Consider the following 22,063-nt stretch of genomic DNA (forward strand, 5'->3'; position numbering starts at 1 on the left):
GGTTTCCTTAAGTGTTCCTGAGTCCATGCAGTAAGATCTTTTACATAATGATGTCATGTTTTAATGCAGTGCCACCTGAGGGATCGAAGCTCATGGGCATTCAGTGTTGATTTTCGGCCTTGCCACGTACGCATAGAAAGTTCTCCAGATTCTCTGAATCTTCTTATGATATGATGGACTGTAGATGATGGAATCCCTACATTCCTTGCAATTGAACATTGAGAAACATTGTTCTTAAACCGTTGGACTATTTTTTCACGCAGTTGTTCACAAAGTGGTGATCCTCACCCCATCTTTGCTTGTGAATGGCTAAGCCTTTTGGGAATACCCAATCATGACACTCACCTGTTTCCAGTTTGGTGTTCTTTGAGCATTCATCAACTTTTCTAGTCTTTTGTTGCCCCATCCCAAATTTTCTGAAATTTGTTGCAGGCATCCAGTTTAAAATGAGCAAATATTTGCACAAAAACAAAAAAGTCTATCAGTTTGAACATTAACTATCTTGTCTTTGTGGTGTATTCAGTTGAATATAGGTTGAAGAGGATTTGCAAATCATTGTATTCTGTTTTTATTCACATTTTACACAACATCCCAACTTCATTGGAATTGCGGTTGTATGTTTACACCTTTGTTAGAGCGTATACAGTGGTTTGTTGAGAAAATGTTAAATAAATAGGAAAAAATCTGCATTCCACATTTACTTTTTAAATTTTATGAAATAATCAAAACAAAAATTTCAATCACAATTTTATGTTAAGTTCTTCCAGCTCCTCCCCTTTTCACTTGGGGTCACCACAGCAGATCCAACAAAGATATCAAGTCAAGTCATCTTTATTTGTCAATTCTACATTTGCATACACTGAAATATTGACATTTGAAATTCCATTACTCTCCATCTCCCAGACAATACAAAGTAAAAAAAAACAAAACAGTAAAGGTACCTTGACACTTGCACAAATTTGATCCCTGTACTGGCACACAATCTGGCGTGCCAGAGAGTAAACTTGTTGTAAACTGTTTTGTGTGTGGCTGTGTGCAGGTGTGCAAAGACAATTTTGAAATGTTCAAAATCTCTGGCACAAATTAATGTTGTGAACTTGACTTGTTGTGGAAGCTATTTGAAAACACTGTGTGTCACTGCGAGTCAATGCATTGTCATTGTTGCAGCGCACCTGGACGATTATGATGAGATGTTACATCCAAAATAAACATAATTTTACAGATACATTACCTAACTTATAAGAAGGAATGAACATGCAACTGTTTTACCAAGCCATTACAATATAGATATTATAAATAATTACCTTTGAGATTATTCCAAATGTGTTCTCCACCTCATGAAGCAGAAGAGAAGCAGTAGCTGCAGATAATTCCTCTGTGATTCTGAGGGCGATGAGTGATGGTTTCATCACCCAAGTTCCAAGTCATCCACTCCAAAATAATTATTTTATATAATGCGGCATTCAGCAGTACAAAGCGGGTCACATTAGCACAATGAACTGCGTGGCAATGCGAGGATTAAATTCGTGCAAGTGTCAAGGTGCCTTAAGAAAAGTCTCTTATGTGCAAAGCTATCAGAACAGTAAGAGTATAAAATAAATATAAAAATATGATAGACAGTAAAATGTGGTCAGTGAGGTACCTGGTGGTAGCAGTATGTCTGTGCAAATTAAGCACTGATTCAACATTGATGAGCTTATTCAAACTAATTTAAAGTGCATGTAGTGCATAAGTGTTGTGAAAGTGTCGTGACACGGACCCACAACAGGGGGCGGTAATTGTTGTGAATCGCACAACGAAGTACAGACAATAACAATATGGTGGAATGTCAATTATACACAAGGTGACGTGTGGGCAGGCTCAAAGATAGAAGACGTCTGGTGAGAGAAGAGCCGGATCCCACACAGCTTCCACTACCAACGGAGCTGAAGAACACCGGAGCCGCCAAGCCCTGCGCCCCAGGTGGCCACTGTCTTCAGCAGTCAGACCCGGTACTGCTGGCAGAGTACAGAGACAGTACTGATGAGTGTGAGTTTGCACACTCAGTAATCCCACAGTCAGTGTTTAGTTAGGAGGGAGAACCTCCACCTCCAAATCACACACTCGTGCAGCTCCTGAGACAACCACTTATCTGGGTGGGGTGGGAGGCGAAGCCGTCGCAGTCCACACCAAACGGCAACTCAGCAGACAAGGAATCTGTCCCAGGAAAACGGCTGCAAAAGAGATCAGACTAATGCTCGAATAAGGTTCAGCAGAGAAATTACCTGAATGGTAGCTGATTTCTCGGCGGGGAGGTGGAGTTGCAGTCCGGCCTTTATGGTGGTGGTGATGTGTAGTGGATGAGTGACAGCTGGTACGGATGATGAGTGACAGCTGTCACTCCCGGTCGCTCCGACGCCCTCTCATGCTTGAAGCCCGCACTTTAAGCAGGGCGCCATCTTGTGGTGGTGGGCCAGCAGTACCTCCTCTTCAGCGGCCCACACAACACATAAGCAGTCCTTGGAGATGTGTTCAGGGTTCGTGAGGTGGCTGTCAGGAATAAGAACTCAGTGTCTGAGGAGGTGGGTGGGATCAAGATCCAGAGTTTGTGTGTGAGGGGGGCAGCAAGGGAAATGGAGGAAGAGCAGGGAGGGAGATGAATGCTCTGTCAGCCTGGTGAGTGAAGCTGTCCCTTATTCAGCTGGTCCTGGCATTGAGACTTTGCAGTCTCCTCCCTGATGGTAGAAGGCTGAAGAGGCAGTTTAATGGGTGGGTGGGATTTCCCGTGATGCAGATGGCCTTGCGGGTGATGCAGGTGCTATATACTGTATGTCTTGGGGGGGTGGGTAACTGATCTTCTCAGCTGCTCTCATGATGTGCTGAAAGGTCTAGCGGCAGGATGCGGTGCAGGTGCTGTACCACACCGTGATGCAGCTTGATAGGATGCTCTCAATCATGCTCCTGCAGAAGGTACACATGATGGGAGGGTGGGGCCCTAGCACTACTTAGTTTGTGGAGGAAGTGGAGGCATTGGTGAACTTTTGTGGTCAGTGATGTAGCGTTGGTGATCCTGGAGAGATCCTCTGTGATGTGCACACACAGGAACTTGGTGTTGCTGCTCTCCCTCTCCCCAGCATCATCGTTGATGGTCAGAGGTGAGTGTTGGGTGTGTGCTCTCCTGAAGTCCACAACAATCTCTTTTGTCTTCTCCACATTCAGGGAGAGATTGTTGTGCTCACACCATGAGGTCAGGTGGTTCACCTCATTGCTGTAGTTGGTCTCATTGTTGTTTGCTGAGATCCACCATGGTTGTGTCATTCGCGAACTTGATGAGAATGTTGGTGTTGTGCAGTGGTGTGCAGTCATGGGTCACCAGAGTGAATAGGAGGGGACTCAGCACATATCTCTGAGGGGCCCCCATGTTCAAGGTGATGACACTGGATGTGTTGCTGCTGACCTATACTGCCTGTGGTCTCCCTATCAGTAGGTCCAGCAGCCAGTTGCACAGTGAGATGTTCAGTCCCCAGCCGGTTCAGTTTGATGATCAGCTGTTGAGGGAAGATTGTGTTGAATGCTGAGCTGAAGTCAATGAACAGCATTGTGACATATGGGTGTTTATTGTCCAGATGTGTCTGCTGCTTGACTAACACACTGCCCAAGAGTTTTTAGAAAACAACAAAAAAATTCCATAAGCAGAAATCTAAATAACCACCACATCAGATTTGTATCAATCTTATTCAAATTTCAAGTTCAGTTTTACTCTTTCTCTGCAACCAACACTCAGGAGGTGCAGAACAATCTATGGGGAACCCCCAACACCAATTAGGCTTGCGTATTTCCTTGATTAAATGCCTGATCTTGAATAGGGGCCTGCCTCATTTAATGTCTGGAAAACATCTGTCTTAAATAAGCTCTGGGCATTATGTGCATTAAAAGGATTAAATTTAGTCAAGTATCTTTTTTTCTAAGTTCGCTGCAGAGTGGTACCTTAAAATCCTAAAGCCTGATTTATGCTTCCACAGCTCCGTAACTTGTGGCCACACAATGACGTTGACGTGCGGGTGACCGTTGTAAAGTTCTCCGTCACATCTTAATGCAATTTACCACAGGAACAATGGCTTTTTCTGGATCAGTTTGTCCCTCAATGAGCTCCACTTCCTTATGCAATCATCAACCTCCAAACCAACGTTATGGTACATGCAATTTCCCTCCATGAATTGCGTGTCATTTGAGCATCTTTTTCTGACTCTGTGTTGTAAAGTTGGTCATATATGTGGACTTTTTGCCAAATGTTCCTGTATTTGATCCATGACTGAAATGTAATCAGCATACACACTTCAACAACTTTTAAAAGTCTGATGGGAGTGGAAGGAGTGAAAGCAGAAAATTGACCAATCATAGCCCTTGCAGTCTTTGTCGTTTCGACCAGGCTATGGAGAGGGTTCACAGAACTCAAAGAGCTCTGATCTAAAACGGTTGTCTTTGGATCACCACACCCAGCAATATGTGTGAAACTTAACACCATATTACAGTGCAGGCAACAAGCTGTTACGGCCGAGCTAATCGAAACCAAGATTGGACCCAAAAAGCAGAGAGCTGAGTGGATAAACAAAGTAACAATTTATTGGGATGAGTACAAAGAAATTTGAAATGTTGCTGGAGACACTAAAGGCAGGAGACACAGGCTGGATAGGCACAGGTGCAGTAACCAGAGGTGGAAAACTCCAGCTACAGAAAGTAAAAAAACAAACAAATATTTGTTCCATCTTCCTAATAAACCAGCTGATTGTAACTAGTTCAACTCTTCAGGCAGGTGGATGAGCTAATTATTGAGATCACCTGTTTTGGGTGCACAGGTAGAAGAAATACATGGTAGGGCCGGAGCATTCATCTCGTTCCAGAAAGCACAGAGAGAGTATACAATTTTTCACTAATTAACATCACTTTGAGCAGATGGAATCAGTTAATCAGTGAAATCGCCAAAGAAAACCTGCACCCTCTCGGCCCTTTCTGGAAAGTTGAATACCCCTGTGGTAGGGCTTTTACTTTCTGAAGCTGGAGTTTTCCATCTATGGCAGTGACTGAAGAAATGAAACCAGGTGGCCACCAGTGGAACTGACAGGAGACTGGACACGCTGGAAACAGAGCACAAAGACTGGGTCAGGAAAACGAGGAGAGTACCACATGAATTCTATCTACACAGATAGGGAGGCCAGGTACCATGTCATGAAAATGGAGTTTCTGGCAAATCTGGGGAGCTTGAACTAAGGCTTTTATACAGGTGTGGATGATTGTTGCAACAGGTGATGACAATCAGCTCCGTGATACAGCGTCTGGAGAAACAGAAGGGGAGCGGGAGCAGAACAGAGCACACACCAAGGCAGCACAACACAAGCAGCATTTTGTTAATAATCGCTGGCCTTGAGTAAAGGCCTGCCTCATTTCGGCGGTGGGTCTGAGCATGGTTTGAACAAAATAAATGGCCAGGCTTTTAAGCAAGGAAATACGGTACCCACTTTCCTCGAACTGTTGAGTGCCAGACAGTGTTGAACTTCATTTTGTACCTATGTTGTGACTGGGCACACTCAGACTGCTCTGTCCGCTACACGCAAGGAGTTTTTAATAGAAATACATTGCGATGTGATGGGACGTTTTGTCCGATGTGAGCGAATATCCATTAAACAAAATCTGGTATACACGGTGTGTTGTGCTGCCTAAAGGGCCTTTCACAGCGGAAACATTGGAAGCACCAGAGGTGTCACGAATCGGTCTAAAAAGCATTACTTCCAATGAGATGCGTTGCTTTTTAGAGGCGTCAGAAGCGTTGCGTCAAAAACCGAGGTAAACCAATGCTTCTGACGGAAGCGCGCATTGCCGCTTTTCAACAGGCTGACGCGGTCAAAGTTCAACCCAATTCAACTTTTGCTGCTCTGAATTGTGATAGGATAGGATGTGATTCTCCAATAGGAATGATGCGTTGGGCCAAAACACGGAAGACTCGTGGCAGAAACCATTGATCTGTACAAAACGATCAGTGCAGAAACCTCTGGTGGTGGTATATATATATATATATATATATATATATATATATATAAAACCCTGAAAAAAAATGACAGAAAAAAATGCCCCCCCCCCCCCCCCCCCCCCCCCGATAAAAGTTATTAAATGTTGAGCTTTTGTGGTCTCAAAAAAAGTTATAGCTTTATTTGGTAAAAATAAAAAAACACTGAAGCATTTACAAATTAAAACGTTCACTCAGATCAACTGTGCTAAAAGGCTATGCTAATGTTAGCCGATCATTAAATCTTCACAGCAGTGCTGTAAACGTCATGTCTTATTTTTATATTATTCTCACCTCAATAAAGCTGCAGAACGAAGCTCCGTTGGTCACACTGGGACTTCGCATCCAAAAAATGGGAGATTTTGGACTGAGTGGGTTTGCTCCATCCCCCCGGCTGCCTGCCTCGCTCTTCCCAGGGATGATGCCTGAACTCCAGCTTCTCTGTGCAGGTCGGCCCGCTGTTGCGGTTCAAACAATATCCCACCAAGTCATCATTCCTCCCTCGGTCGTCGTCACTCCGAAAAGTAACTGGAAAAAAGCTTCTCCCAGTAGGGCGATGGGAGAATGGTTCTACTGCTGTTAGTTAAAGCTTTTTTGTGGTTCAGGCAACGCAAATTCAAGATGGCGATCGCTCAACTTTTGTTCGGGTTGTGGAAACAGCCAGAGTGTGACGTAGCAATCTCCGACCCCCTTGACGCTTCTGAAGCGAAGCGTCTGACGTCATGATGCGTTGGGAAACGTTGCGTGATGCGTGTAAAGCGTGCAATGTGAAATCCCTGAGAGTTTTGCCCTGCTCTGCTCAGCCCTCCCTTTTTGTTTCTCCAAGCGCTGCGTCACAAAGATGATTTGCCACCAGTGATGCCGGTAACGCGTTACTTAGTAACACGTTAACTCTAATCTGACCACTTTTTTTAGTAACAAGTAATCTAGCACGTTAATCTTTCCAAATCAGTAATCAGATTAAAGTTACTTCTCCGAGTCACTATGCGTTACTATTATTTTTGCATTGTGGGTCGATAGTTTGGGGTTTGACAGAACTGCCCACTTTAAGTGATCTGTGAGCTTTTCATCTGCAGTTTTCTGTAGCGTGGGGCAGGAATGGCCCCCCCCACAATACCCCTAGATTAAAGGTCCAGTTTTGAAGCCTTTTTTTACTACAACTACTAATACTACTTAAAATAATAATTTTGACAAGCAAAATGTTTAGAGAGAATTTAAATGTTAGAAAAATGTTAGAAATAATTTAATAGTTACATTTATAAACAATGTAGGTTAGAAATTGCAAGTTTTACTGTTACAGCGCTGTCAATAGTTAAATATGAGGTCACGAAAGAGGTCTTTATTTTACTTTTTATAAAACAAGTATTCATTTTCATTGAAGTCAAGAAAGGGTGACTATAAAGTGAGTTTTGGCAAAACAGGTATCATTGTCATGTTGAGGTGGCAGAGGGTTGTTGTTGGCAGCTGGGGAAAGTAACTAAAAAAGTAACTAGTAATCTAACTTAGTTACTTTTACAATTCAGTAATCAGCAAAGTAACTAAGTTACTTTTTCAAGGAGTAATCAGTAATCAGTAATTGGATTACTTTTTCAAAGTAACTGTGGCAACACTGTTTGCCACAACTGTCCACAATCATCATCACCTGTATTTAAGCCCTGGGTCTTTCCATTCTACACTCACCAGATATTCAATCAATCAATCAATTTTATTTATATAGCGCCAAATCACAACAAACAGTTGCCCCAAGGTGCTTTATATTGTAAGGCAAGGCCATACAATAATTATGTAAAAACCCCAACGGTCAAAACGACCCCCTGTGAGCAAGCACTTGGCGACAGTGGGAAGGAAAAACTCCCTTTTAACAGGAAGAAACCTCCAGCAGAACCAGGCTCAGGGAGGGGCAGTCTTCTGCCGGGACTGGTTGGGGCTGAGGGAGAGAACCAGGAAAAAGACATGCTGTGGAGGGGAGCAGAGATCAATCACTAATGATTAAATGTAGAGTGGTGCATACAGAGCAAAAAGAGAAAGAAACACTCAGTGCATCATGGGAACCCCCCAGCACTCTAAGTCTATAGCAGCATAACTAAGGGATGGTTCAGGGTCACCTGATCCAGCCCTAACTATAAGCTTTATAGTTAGGGCTGACGATATAGATATACTGACGCCAGGTAGGATTTCTGCTGTGTGTTTTCATGACTCAATATTTTCCTGTTTTTGACATTTCTCTTCTGCTCCCTGTTTTCAGCGTCTCCCATCAGCTCCATCGCAGCTGCTTGGTTCTGGTCCACAGCCAACATCTCATTCTGGTCAAGTCATTGTCTCCCTGCTCTAGTGCCCCCTCCATGATCAATTGCAATATTCATTTAATCTGTTGTTCACAGGGCTATAAAAACTCAGCGGATGCATGGAATTCCATGGATTTCATCATGGGGGGGGGGATACTATTGTACTCTGGAATAGTGATCAGAGCTTTTAAAATGCCTATTGCAAAGCATTTAAAATGCCTATTGCAAAGCATTCTGTTTTTGACACTGTGCAAGTTTTATAAGTCCGTGTACAGACATTTCCGTGACGCGGTTTTATAACAAATACAAATCAGTGTCCGAGGATCTGCAGAACTCCACAGAGAAAGAGGCCTTACTCAAAGCGTGGGAGTTACGACAGTTGTCATAAAGCGGGACTGGTTGGTTGCTACGGTGATGCTGTTCTTAAGCTACAAACCCAATTCCAACAAAGTTGGGACATTGTGTAAAATGTAAATTAAAAACAGAATATAATGATTTGCAAATCTTCTTTCAAAAAAGCTGTGGCAGTGGTATGTTTACCACTGTGTTGCATCACCTTTCCTTCTAACAACACTCAATAAGCGTTTGGGAACTGAGGACACTAATTGTTGAAGCTTTGTAGGTGGAATTCTTTCCCATTCTTGCTTGATGTACAACTTGTTCAATAGTCTGGGGTCTACATTGTTGTATTTTGCACTTCATAATGCGCCACACATTTTCAATGGGCGACAGGTCTGGACTGCATGCAGGCCAGTCTTGTATCTGCACTCTGCACATTGCTTGGATGGCAGCATGTGCTGCTCCAAAACCTGGATGTACCTTTCAGCATTGATGGTGCCATCACAGATGTGTAAGTTGCCCATGCCATGGGCAACTTACATGCTGGCTTTTGAACTTTGCACTGGTAACAATCTGGATGGTCTTTTTCCTCTTTTGTCCAGAGGACATGGTGTCCATGTTTTCCAAAACCAATTTGAAATGTGGCCTTATCAGACCTCAGCACACTTTTCCACTTTGCATCTGTCCATTTCAAATGAGCTCAGACCCAGAGAAGGCAGCTGTGTTTCTGGATGTTGCTGATGTATGGCTTTCACTTTGCATGGTAGAGTTTTAACTTGCACTTGTAGATGTAGTGACGAGCTGTATTAACTGACAATGTTTTTCCAAAGTGTTCCTGAGCCTACGCGGTAAGATCCTTTACATAATGATGTTGGTTTTTAATGCAGTGCCGCCTGATTGATCGAATGTCACTCAATGTTGATTTTCGGCCTTGCCACTTACGTGTAGAAAGTTCTCCAGATTCTCTGAATCTTCTGATTATATTATGGACTGTACATGAAGGAGTCTCTAAATTCCTTGCAATTGAATGTTGAGAAACATTGTTCTTAAACTGTTGGACAATTTTTTCACGCAGTTGTTCACAAAATGGTGATCCTCGCCCCATCTTTGCTTGTGAACGGCTGAGACTTTTGGGGATGCTCCTTTTATACCCAATCATGACACTCACAATTAATGTCCTCAGTTTCCAAACGCTTTTATTGAGTGTTGTTAGAAGGAAAGGTGATGTAATGCAGTGGTAAACATACCACTGTTCCAGCTTTTTTAAAACATGTTGGAGGCATCCAGTTCAAAATGATCAAATATTTGCACAAAACAATAAAGTTTATCAGTTTGAACATTAAATATCTTGTCTTTGTGGTGTATTCAATTGAATATAGGTTGAAGAGAATTTGCAAATCATTGCATTCTGTTTTTATTTACATTTTACACAACGTCCCAACTTCATTGGAAGTGGGGTTGTAATTAAAATGCAGTTATCAGGATCTGGTTGTAGTGCCAAGTTTTAGCTTCAGTTCAGAACCTATCTGTAGGGGAACCCGGGGCATAGTAAATCAGTAGCTATATCTGCAAAACTACATATATATTTGCAGCAGTTATGCCATATTTTTATGCATAAAGACACCCCCCTTATAAATTAGTGTTTTGCTTTACATTAAGGGTAAAACTAAGTGGCAAGTGAAGTCAGTTTTTTTCCTATCAAAAGTACATTTTGTGGATGTCAGTGTCTTTGTATTTATTTCTCACAGAGGAAAGTTGGCCCAAAAAATTGTTATTAGTTGGAAGACTACCCCGTCCAACTGATGAGCATGTGTTATGTCTTCTCCAGACTATCAGCTGTTTGATAACATGACTCGTGTGTCACATGCACCCGAGGCACAGTGAATCAGTCTTGAAAGTGATTTACTAAGCCCCAGTATCAAGTGGATGACAAATATTACTTGTTGAAGCTTGTACATTTATTTATCCATGAATTATTTCTATAATTTGTGTATACAAACAACTATTTTCATGTTTGAACAGAAATTATAACAGTTGTATTTATAATAGTGTCTAAAGGACTTATATCACTATATAAGACACTCACACATTACATAGCTGGTTTGCTGGATTGTAGTTTGTATATGCATCAGCATATATTTAATTATTTGAAGAAATCTTTATAATCATGTGTTTTCCATTATATTCCAAGATGATTCTCTGTGCTCCATGAATTAGTGTCTGGGGCACAGTGAATCAAAAATTTTAATATTGAATTTAAACAGCTGTAAATTACACTTGGGGAGAAAGAAATAACTTGCTGTATTAAATCCACAATAGAATGACCTATAGCTACGCATAATGTGTTTATGGTACCACAAAACAACATTGCTGATCCACTGTGCCCCGGTTTCCCCTAAATAGAGAAACAAAATATAATGAATATAATTTAATAGCAAATATTCTTTAGACATGTCGGGGGACAGATACATGAACATTTCTAAGTCACATCATATGTCTTTACATCATTTAACAGAGAATCAAACAAACTAAATTCAAAACCAGAATTAGATGACGAAATGAACCTCTTAAACTTGCAACTGAAGTGATGAGTATTAACAAAGCCAGAAGGAGAGGCCACAGGACTCATGTCCAGACAGCATGGTGTGAATGCAGTCTCTGTTCTGTGATATCATCTTTCAGGAAACAACCAAGACAACACTGAGCTAATTGTTCTTGACTGGCTCTGAGATGACTTGGTGGCAGTGGGCTGATTGATGCTGCTGATCCTGATTGGAATCTGTTAGTGCCACTGTTTTGTCTGCATACTTGCTGCCCTGTTGCCCCAATCTCTGTTGCTGCTTATTGCATGAGGCAGGAAAAGAGCTGATGAATGGTGGACACCAGTGGCTCCCAACCCTGATCCTTAGGGACCCCTGAACCTGCTCATTTCTCATCTCTCTCTCCTCTGCTCTGCCAAAAAGTAATTAGATCATTCTGGTGTGCTCAGCCAATCAATAGCTAACAGACACCTGAATGAGCTAATCAGCTTTTGGCAGAGCAGGGAGAGAGAAAAATCATCAGATTAGGGGCACCTGAGGTCCCATGTACAAAGTGTGCGTACGCACAAAAATGTGGTGTACATCCATCTCAATGGATTCAGATGTATCAAGTGAAATGACTGTGGAAAAGTGCGGTGTGTCACGCAAGAATCCTGGCTGGCGTACGCACGCTTCTACAGCTATTGTTCTACCGCCGACACACAGAGGTGATGCTGGGACACTGTTAATAATGTGAAAACATGACGTCATCAGAGTGATGTGCACACCAGAGACAAACTGATGAGCAATTAACATACTCGCGTGTTTCCAATTATATGGGTGGATATAAAAGCACGCTCAAAGTGATGCATAAAATGGCACTAACAATGGCTGTGTTAGAAGATCTTGCAAATGGTGGCATCAGATGTGAGCGTGTATTCAAAGAGCGTGAGGATTTACTTGCAAAAGACAATAATTGGCTCATAAACTGATTCTGATTACCAAAGTCACTGTTACTGGAGTTGTGCGCAGACCTGCGGCCGGCCCAGAGCGCAATACAGCAAGGAGCCAGGGGTTGTCTGTGTTCAACAGGGACATTCCAGCATGAGTGTTAGGGTTAGGGGTTCGGGTGGAACCGAACTGTTTCAGACTATGGACCCAAACGCAGGGAGCTGGACATGGAAAGGAGTACAAATGGAAAAGATATTTATTTATAATAAATAAACAAAATAGCTGTACTGGGAATGCCTGCAGTATGGAGAGTGGCCCGATCTCTAGCAGTGAAAATAGGGAGCTGCAGTATCCTGAGCCAGTCTTGAAGGAATATGTCAACAAAGGATTCTGAGACAGGTGGGACGCTCGCCTCTGCAACCAGGAATTAAGGAAGAAGACACAATGGGTGAGCAGAATGCATTCGTAACGCTGGAGTCTCACACAGTCACAGTTCAAAAACAGGATTAACACAGGTTGTTGCAGAGTTCAAGAAATAAAGTTCTCTTCTAAAGCAGCAATTGTTCATAGTGATCCTGAACCTCCAACAGATCCTGCCTTCTACTTCCTCTCAGTCATGGTTGACTTCGATCAGTATAAAATCGTTGGGTGCCTGCTATCTGGCTCATTTCCACTAAACACTGCGGTCCTCCCAGCCCTGCCCAAACCATATGTTGCCCAGGTCAGTTTTATTTGTCTCTACAATCGGTAACATTTGACTCAAGAAACTAACTCGTGGCAAACCCATGATTACCTGGATGGAGGACTGCGTGTGCACCTTGAACTCACCTGCTGGAAACTTTATCTGTGTTCACCTAGCTTTCCTGGAGGTTATCCTGCATTTGTTTTCAACTCCTGATTCTGTATCCTGCATTTGCTGTCATGGTTCCGCCCCTTCAGCCCATTTGGCTGGGTTTCTGAGTTGTCTTTATTTTTGTCTTGATTGTATTTATGTTTGGTCATCTGTGTTATTGCTTTCTTGGTACTTCTTATTTGTGTTATTCTGATTTCACATGGTTGTTTTTCTTTTGATGGTTATGTATTTTTGGGGCTTATATATTTGTTTCCCTTGTACCTTTGGTTATCCATTATTGTGTGATTACCATTACTGTCCATTTAGTTCTGTCTCCCTTTTGCCATTTAGTTTCCCTATGTCCAGGGGTTCTTGCCCTGAGTCGTCACTTGGTGTCACCCTGTGATCCTGTTTTATTTTTGCTTCACTCAGCAGCCACTTAGCGTTATTAATTAATTTTCTGTACATTATTTTCTGTATGTTTACTTCTGTTATTATGGAGTTTCTGTTGCAGATGGCAGTGTTCATGGCAGTGTGAATAGCAATTGCCACACATTCGCTAAAAGTGCTGAATCACTTAACAAACAGAATTTTCAGTTTTGAAATTACCTTTTTTATACAAATGAAAGAAATGACATATTTACAAATACGGATTTATTTTTCCCATAATGCACTGTGTCATGTGTCTCTCTCTGTAAATGATAAAACCTTCGAAATTTGTGCGTTCCTAACTAAAACATATAGCTGATATTTTCACTTTGTAAAATGACAGTGGTGATGTTAATTTCAATAACTGGTCCGGAATTAGTTTGTTTTAAATTTTAACCACAAGTCAAAACTGTCTGCCTGTGAATTATTCCTATCATATGCCTGCAAGTCTGTATGGTGTGAAAATAAATATTTTTTTTCTCCTTTTCTTTCTGATCTCCCCTTTCTCTCTGGTCATCAGGTCTCTTTTGCTGAGAGAAGGCTGATCTGAGACAGAAGCGCTGGCTCGTTGTTGTGTCAGTAGCTGCTAGTGTACTGGAGTCAGTACTAAAATTTATTGGTTTAGCTTTTAGCTGTTATTTCCGCAAAATATTTTAGGGGTTTATCAGTTTAGCTTCATAAAAATTAACTTTTCAGTTAGCGGATTCACAGTTATGGAAACTAACTGTTTGGTTAGCTGTGCCCACCACTGTTTACCACACCTGCACTAAGTAGTTTTTTCGCTATTTATTTCCTCACCTGTTCTTGGTTACTTGCCATTTGATTTACACTTATGCTCTGTGATCTTTGTGGTTCCTGTGTCTCCATGTTTGTGAGTATTTTGTGCAGTTATTGCTATTCCAGCCCCTCGTCAAATTTTTTGTCTTTGTTTCACTAAGTGCCTTCCCTCTGTTGCTATTGAATGCTGTTTTCTCTGTGTGGGTTTTGGACTACTGGGAAATCACCTGTAAATAAATCACCTTGGATTGGAATTTACCTCTGAGTTTTGCTGCCTGCATTCTGGAACTTCTTGTGACTATTTACAACCATAGCAATTTGCACTCCTGTCTCATTTGAAACACAGACTTTTTGTTGTGATGATGTGAGAAAGTGTCACTTTTTAGAGCACCTGCACACTTTGATCTGAGCTTTAAGGGATAAAATAATCAAAATGCTCCACAAAATATAACATCAAGTCACACAAATAGAAAGTCAAAAAATAAATAAATAAATAAATTCACATGAACAATTTCAAGTGGATAAATTGTTAAATTTGTTTTGTGGTACATGAGATGACATGGACACAACTTATCAAACAACATGATGAGTGTCAGCATGGATGAGACAGTCTGATTCTGCTGAGTTTTTTGTGTTGAGCAAGGGCAGACTTAATATGCATTTGTTCTACTCATATGAAAATAGCTGTAGCGCTTCATTGGTTTGTCTCACTTTTATTAGTCTCATCTCCCATATACAGTATTACTCCATCTCATCATTTATTCCATCTCATCAAACTGTAATTGGGTTAGGTATTGTTAGCTGGTTATTTGCAAGCAACCTGGCTGGTGGACTTGCAGACATAGACACAATGAAATGTGGGAGTTCTTCATTGACCAGACCCTGAATGCTACTGTGGATTGTGCTGGAGTTGCTAGTGTCCATTGTGTTTAATATCTGACCGCACTCTGAGGCCCATCACAGCCTATATTCTCCGCTTCCTGTCGACACAGGAATTTCCATTAAACCATGCACTGTTCCTCTGGATGATATTCAAAACAGACGAAGAGGCATTTGAGCATTCTGTAGTCTATGTGGCGGAGAGCCAGAAAAGGACTCAATTTGAATTACAGCGCCTCCTTTTTATTGGGGCTTTTATTTTGGTAGAAAAAGAAACCGGAGGGGAAGCGTGCGTTTAGTGTGGAAGAAGGACAGTCTCTCACGGACGGTGTAAGAGGCAGGTGTGCTGAGACGGAGCGAAAAAAAAAAAAAGAAAAAATTCTTCACACAGGAGCTGCGGGGCTCATAAAAGGAGGAACGATTTTCCTGCCGCTGGCCCACGTTGACGGACGCTGTGAGCTTGTGAGTGCTGAGAGGCTATCGGGAAGCTGCTGCTGTGTGGTGTAAAACGCTGGGGTAACGGTGGCGCTGGTGTCGTTTCTGCCATTCGCGTGGGTGCGGATCGTCTGCAGCAGGCTGAAGGAGGTCGTCTAAACGTAAAGTCGGGAAAACACCGCTGTCCGTCCACGCTGGGCGAGTGAAGACGAGAGGGCCTGACACGATAGCCAAAGAGGAAGAAAAGAGCGAGGCCTGGGGTTACGTCACGCCAGTACCAGAGGGAGAAGACGGAAGCGCGAGGAGACGAGAGGGCCCGACACGCCAGCCTAAGAGAGAGAAAAGAGAAGAAAGGGCGGGGTCCGTGGTGCCGTTGTGCCGGTCCGGTGAGGAAAGCGAGGCTCGCTTGAGCGCTACGTCGGCCTCCACAGGAGTATCGGAAGAAGGTGGTTGCATCCACATTGCGACTGCACATTCAGAGCCTTTTCGAACGAGAAGCCGTGTCGTGGGATCTGTGAACGTAGGATAAAGCCAGACGCGTGGTCCATCGTCTGCCGGTATGAGGTGAAGCCATTATCCCCTGCCAACCAGTGACTCCTTTTCACCGCCAGGCTCCTGATCACCGAGATATCCACGGATTTACGGTACTCATTCTGTTTCTGTATAACTGAACTAACTTGTGTGTAAATTGAGGACGTCGAAGACATTACCTCGTATAGTGTTACCTGGTCACCGTAGTTTGCTTGGTATACTGTTAAGGAAATTGTTCAGACTCTGAAGGAGAGTCTATTGGCTGGAAGGTTATTGCATAATGTGTTGAGAAGTGACTCATATATGATTTCTTCCAGTGAGAATTGCCTCTGAATTTATTTATTTTTATTTTACTTTATTTTACTTTTGAAGGTATCTGAGATTCATTTTTTTTGTTTGTGTTTTCTTTTGCAACCTTGTGACCAGATATTTACTTCCTTTATTCATGTAATTAAATCACTGCCAATTGTTCCAAAGTATTGTTACAGTGACATTATTGAGTTTTGGGCTCAATCAGGTTTCTACTCCGGAGTGGGGGGGCTTCCCTTGCCGCTGTGGGGTTGCATCAGTTGGGGCAGGTAAGGTAGGTTGCCGAACCTCACTATTACACATCATACTCACCCAGGTAGCCACCGTGATTCACATTAAATCCTGGGCCCAACTTATGCCGCCCGCTAGGCTGACACGTGGTATTGGGGAAGCTAATCGAGTCGGGGACAGGGGCTGAGACCCATCTGTATTCTCGGCCGTCCTGAGTAGTGTAGTTATTCGCCCCACTACGCGCACCCGGCTGGTGCGTTACATATTTGGCGTCACGAACAGGATCGTTCCGAAAGAGAAAAAAAAAAGCCAGTTTCGGTTCACTTCTAAGGAAGGGAAATGGAAGAGCTGCGTAAGCAATTCGAGGAGCTTCAGAACAGGCTTACAGAACAGTCTGCAGCTTTAAAACAGGCTAGGGAGGAACAGAGAGAAGCACTCAGCCTTGCAAAACTCATTATCGAACAACGGGCCGGGGCTGCTGCCCCGGCAACCGTTTACATTCCCAGGGAGCGGAAGTACCCTGAGTTCGGCGGTAGCCAAGCTCAGAATGAGCTATGCGTTGAAGAGTGGGTAGCGTCAATGCAGTCCTCCTTAAAGTAGCCAAGGTCCCCGAAGAAGACCAAGTAGAGTTGCTTAAACAACATCTTAAGGGGGAAGCTAAGTCAACTGTTACGTTTATGCTAAAAGGGGACTCTGTCACTGCCAAACAGATCTTTGATGTGCTAGAAGAAATGTATGGCGACAAAGTTCCCATTGGAACTAGGTTGAGGGAGTTCTATGACCGGAAGCAGACAGCTAATGAGACCATTCGAAACTACGCTTATGACCTCCAGGAAAAACTCACCAGGGTGAAACGCCGGGATGAGACACGTGTCCCCGATGCTGATGCTATGTTGAAGGAACAGTTAGTCCTGGGCCTGAGAGATGACTCCCTCCGCAGGGAGATGAGGAGACAGGCTAAAGAGCAAAAAGATATCACTTTCATTGCTCTCATGCAGGCGGCCATCACCTGGTCTGAAGAGGAAGAGGGCTCCGTAGCGAGCCCATGCCGAACTCGAGCACGGGGAAATGTAAACCTTACCACCGCGGGGGATGCCTCCTCTACCCCGATGCTGGAGGTGTTGCACGAAGCGATCCAGGGTCTTGCAGCTAGGCAGGAAGAGTTATTTAAAGCAGTCAGAGAGGTGGAGAGAAACCAGCAGTATACGGGAAAATTAAAGAGGATGCCATTGAAAGACAATGAAGGGAGGCCTATTTGTTACACTTGTAATCAACCAGGGCACACAAGCAGGGTGTGCCACCAAAACAAGTCAGGTAGCTACAGGGGTAATTCGGTCAAACCCACAACCCTCGAGGCACGTCCGGTGGAAGATGATGGCAGCGGTGGTGTGCATATGACTTTTGTGGGCCGCCAAACAGCGGACGATGCCCGAGGGGGAAGAGACCAACCCCAACTAGGTGGTGCCTTTGGAGACTGCCTCACTGTTGATTTAAAAATCAATGGTGTGGAGACTAGCTGTCTTTTGGATACTGGCTCTGAAGTCACCACTATCACGGAGGCATATTTCAGGGAACACTTTGAAGGAAGGGAATCAGCCCTGACTACTGCTAATTGGGTCCGGCTGACTGCCGCAAACGGCCTTGATATACCGGTCCTCGGGTGCCTCAAAGCAGACATAGAATGTATGGGGAAGACGTTGAAGGACAAGTGTGTTTTTGTCATACGAACAGATCCGGGTGGAGCCAGCAGAGTCTCCGTGCCCGGTATTGTGGGCATGAACGTAGTGGGTGACCTTCATGGTCTTTTTGGCGGAACAGGGGGGATCCAGAGGATGGGGCGCCACTGTTTACAGACGGGGGTGGCTCAGTTGCGACGCATCTTGGCTGATATCGATAAGAGAGAGCAGTATGTTGGTCCTGATGGCAGGATTGGGTACGTCAAGGTAGCAGGAAGAAGGCCTGTCACTATTCCACCCTTCAGTGAGAAGGTCATTGAAGGGCGCTGTCGGGTACCACCCAAGACAAGTTGCCAGGTGTTGGTAGAGGCCCCACTCGACACTAGTTTACCTTGCGGGTTGCTTGTTGCAAATGTTTTGGCTCAGACAGCGGATGGCAGAGTTCCAGTGAGGCTGCTCAACTCCAGTGAGAAGGCGATCACCCTTCCCCCAAGAGCACGTGTCGCAGAGCTATGTAGACCACAGGAGGTTGTAACCAAGGAACTTGTGTCATTCAAGGAGGGGGAGGGAGTACTGCATGTGAGAGCCGTCGAAAGGAGACAGCTTACCCACAAACGATAGGAGTGCACCACTCCCTATTCCTGTGCAAGCTAGCCTTCAGGGGCTCAGTCCATCACAGGTGTGTAGGCTGAATGAACTGCTTGAGAAACACCGAGCAGTATTCTCTCAGAGTGACTCAGACTACGGTTACACCACTACGGTGACTCATGGTATTCAGACCGGGGACTCACATCCCATTAAACAAAGGCACAGGAGGGTCCCGCCTCATGTCTTCCAAGAATTCAAAAAGCACGTTCAGGACTTGGTAGCACAGGGAGTCCTCAAGGAGAGTTCAAGCCCCTGGGCTTCGCCTGCCGTTATTGTAATCAAGAAAGATGGGTCTGTACGCTTTTGCTGTGACTATCGCAGGCTCAACAGTGTGACCTGGAAAGATGCGTACCCACTCCCTAGGGTGGATGAGTCACTGGATGCTCTGGGTGGTGCCCAGCTCTTTTCAACCCTTGATCTTACAGCTGGGTACTTCCAGGTCGCGGTAGGGGAACAGGACCAAGAAAAGACAGCAGTCACGACACCGTTCGGTTTATTCCAGTGGACCCGCATGCCCTTCGGGTTATGCAATGCACCCGCAACTTTCCAACGTCTTATGGAGGTTGTGCTGGGTGATCTTGCCTTTGATGTGTTACTTATTTATCTTGACGACATTATTGTTTTCTCAACTGACTTTGAAAGTCATTGTGAGAAGCTGGATTTGGTGTTTAGCCGTCTTAAGGGACATGGGCTGAAGTTGAAACCCAAAAAGTGCTTTTTGTTGAGGCCCGAGGTCAAATTTCTGGGCCATGTTCTTTCCGCTGCAGGTATCCAGGTCGACATGGAGAAGGTCAAGGTCCTGGAGAATTGGCCTGTCCCCAAAACCGTGATGGAGGTTAGGCAGGTGTTAGGGTTCATGGGTTATTACAGGCGCTTTGTTCCTAGATTTGCACATCTGGCAAGACCCCTGCATGCGCTCCTGGGCAAAACAAATAAGAGGGCCTTGCGCCACAGTCCTCCAACTGAACCGTTTGTCTGGAATGAACCGTGCCAAGATGCATTTGACAGGTTGAGAGAGTACCTGATGATGCCCCCAATCCTGGCATACCCGAACTTTAAACTTCCTTTCATACTCACCACGGACGGGAGCCGACACGGTCTTGGTGCAGTCCTCAGCCAAAAGCAAGAAGGGGTAGAGCGCGTCATAGCATTTGCTAGCCGGGGTTTGCGGAAAACAGAAAGAAATGACAAGAACTACTCTGCATTCAAGCTGGAACTTCTAGCGCTCAAATGGGCGGTGACTGAAAAGTTCCGTGATCACCTGCTGTACTCCAAATTTGTTGTCATCTCAGACCACAACCCCCTACGTTACCTAGAAACGGCTAATCTTGGTGCGATTGAGCAAAGGTGGGTTGCTCAATTGGCTGAGTATGACTTTGAAGTACAGTACAAGCCAGGGGGGGCAAAATACCAATGCAGATGTCCTCTCACGGCTCCCAACAGTAGAGGAACCTGAAGTAGAGGATACTGAGAAAGACTTCTTGAAATTGACACCCGATGAAGTTCGAGCTTGTTTGTGGCCTGCCAAAGAGACAGGGATTGAGAGACAGGAATGGCGTGTTGCAGCACAAGCGACTGTGAAGGGACAGGTGCTGGGGTATGAATGGGATGAGATCCAACAACTCCAAAGGGCTGACCCCAATATTGGCCCTGCCTTGTGTGCTGTTAAGGCAAACGTCAAGCCAGTAGGAGAGCAGGTGCGAAGCATGGGGCCGGTGTTGAGGAAGCTAGTTTATCAATGGGACCGGCTGAGGGTCCGACAAGGGGTTTTATTTCGCTGCATATGGGATCCCAGGGATGGGGAGGAAGTCGGGCAATTAGTTGTGCCAGAATCCCTGTGTAAGCATGTGTTTGAAACCCAACATGATCACAAGGGCCATTTTGGTGAGAGGAGCACACTTGAGATGATAAGGCGAAGTTATTATTGGCCTACAATGTCTAAAGATGTCCAGCACTGGGTAAAGCAGTGCAGACATTGTGCGCTTTCCGAAAACGCGTGCCCCGATGACCTGCACAAATGTGTCTGTGCCCTTGGAGGTTCTGGCGATGGACTATACTCTCCTCGAAAAGTCAAAAGGGGGGTATGAAAATGTTCTGGTACTTACTGACATGTTCACCCGGTTCACCATTGCAGTACCCACAAAAGATCAAACTGCGACAACCACAGCAGAGGCATTGTTGAGGCACTGGTTTGTGTATTATGGCTGCCCGTCTAGGCTACACTCTGATCAAGGACGTAGTTTTGAAGCTAGTGTAATCAAGGAGTTGTGCCGTGTCTACAAGATCGCTAAGAGCCGCACCAGCCCATACCATCCGCAGGGAAACGCACAATGTGAGCGTGTCAATCGCACAATGCATGAAATGCTGCGGGCACTGCCACCCGAACATAAAAGAGACTGGCCGCGGTACCTACCGGAACTTGTGTTGGCATACAATAGCCATGTCCATTCCTCAACAGGCTATTCCCCTTTCTATTTGCTCTTTGGCAGAGATGCAAGACTTCCACTCGATGTGCTGGGTGGAGGGGATCTGGAGCACAGTGGCGCCGACAATTTGGATGATTGGGTGTTGGATCATCATGAAAAGCTCAAGTTGGCGACCGAAGTTGCACGGGCCACTGCAAAAGAAACCGCGACTTGCCGCAAAAGAACATATGATCGTAAGCTCAGCACAGCTTTAATCAGACCAGGCGATCGAGTACTTATGAGAAATCATAAACCGAGGGGCAGAAATAAGATTCAAGATAAGTGGGAACCCGACCCCTACTTAGTCGTCAAGCAAAATCACCCTGACATGCCGGTGTTCACTGTCAAACCAGAAGCTGGGGGGCCCGCTAAGGTAGTGCACAGAGAACAGTTAAAACACTGTACATTCCAAACACCGGTGAAAGCGCGCATTACACCAGGGGATAGGAGGGAAATGACAGATTCAGACTCCGACACCCGTAATGCAGTCTATATTCCCCAGACCTCACTCGCACTAGACGTGGGTGCATGTCAGAGTCAGGGTAGGGACGAGGAGTATAGCCTGGGAATGGACGGGGAAACATCAGAGGTAGTAATAGAGCCGCAAGCAGCACAGGTCTTAGACGGGGATGCTGATGAGTCATACGTAGACTCGAGTGAGGGTGAATCGCAAAGGCGACCCACGAGGCGTACCAGGGGCATACTTCCTGTGAGGTT

General features: G+C 44.5%; 1 long non-coding RNA gene across 1 annotated transcript; it reads left to right on the forward strand.

Moving 5' to 3' along the window:
• Positions 1–427: 427 nt before the first annotated feature.
• On the forward strand, positions 428–20,804 carry LOC117521966. The gene is made up of 3 exons (XR_004564105.1): positions 428–439; positions 933–937; positions 20,465–20,804. It is a non-coding gene; the product is annotated as an uncharacterized LOC117521966 (long non-coding RNA).
• Positions 20,805–22,063: the final 1,259 nt, after the last annotated feature.

This window comes from Thalassophryne amazonica, chromosome 12 (genome assembly GCF_902500255.1).
Source record: "Thalassophryne amazonica chromosome 12, fThaAma1.1, whole genome shotgun sequence".
NCBI lineage: Eukaryota > Metazoa > Chordata > Actinopteri > Batrachoidiformes > Batrachoididae > Thalassophryne > Thalassophryne amazonica.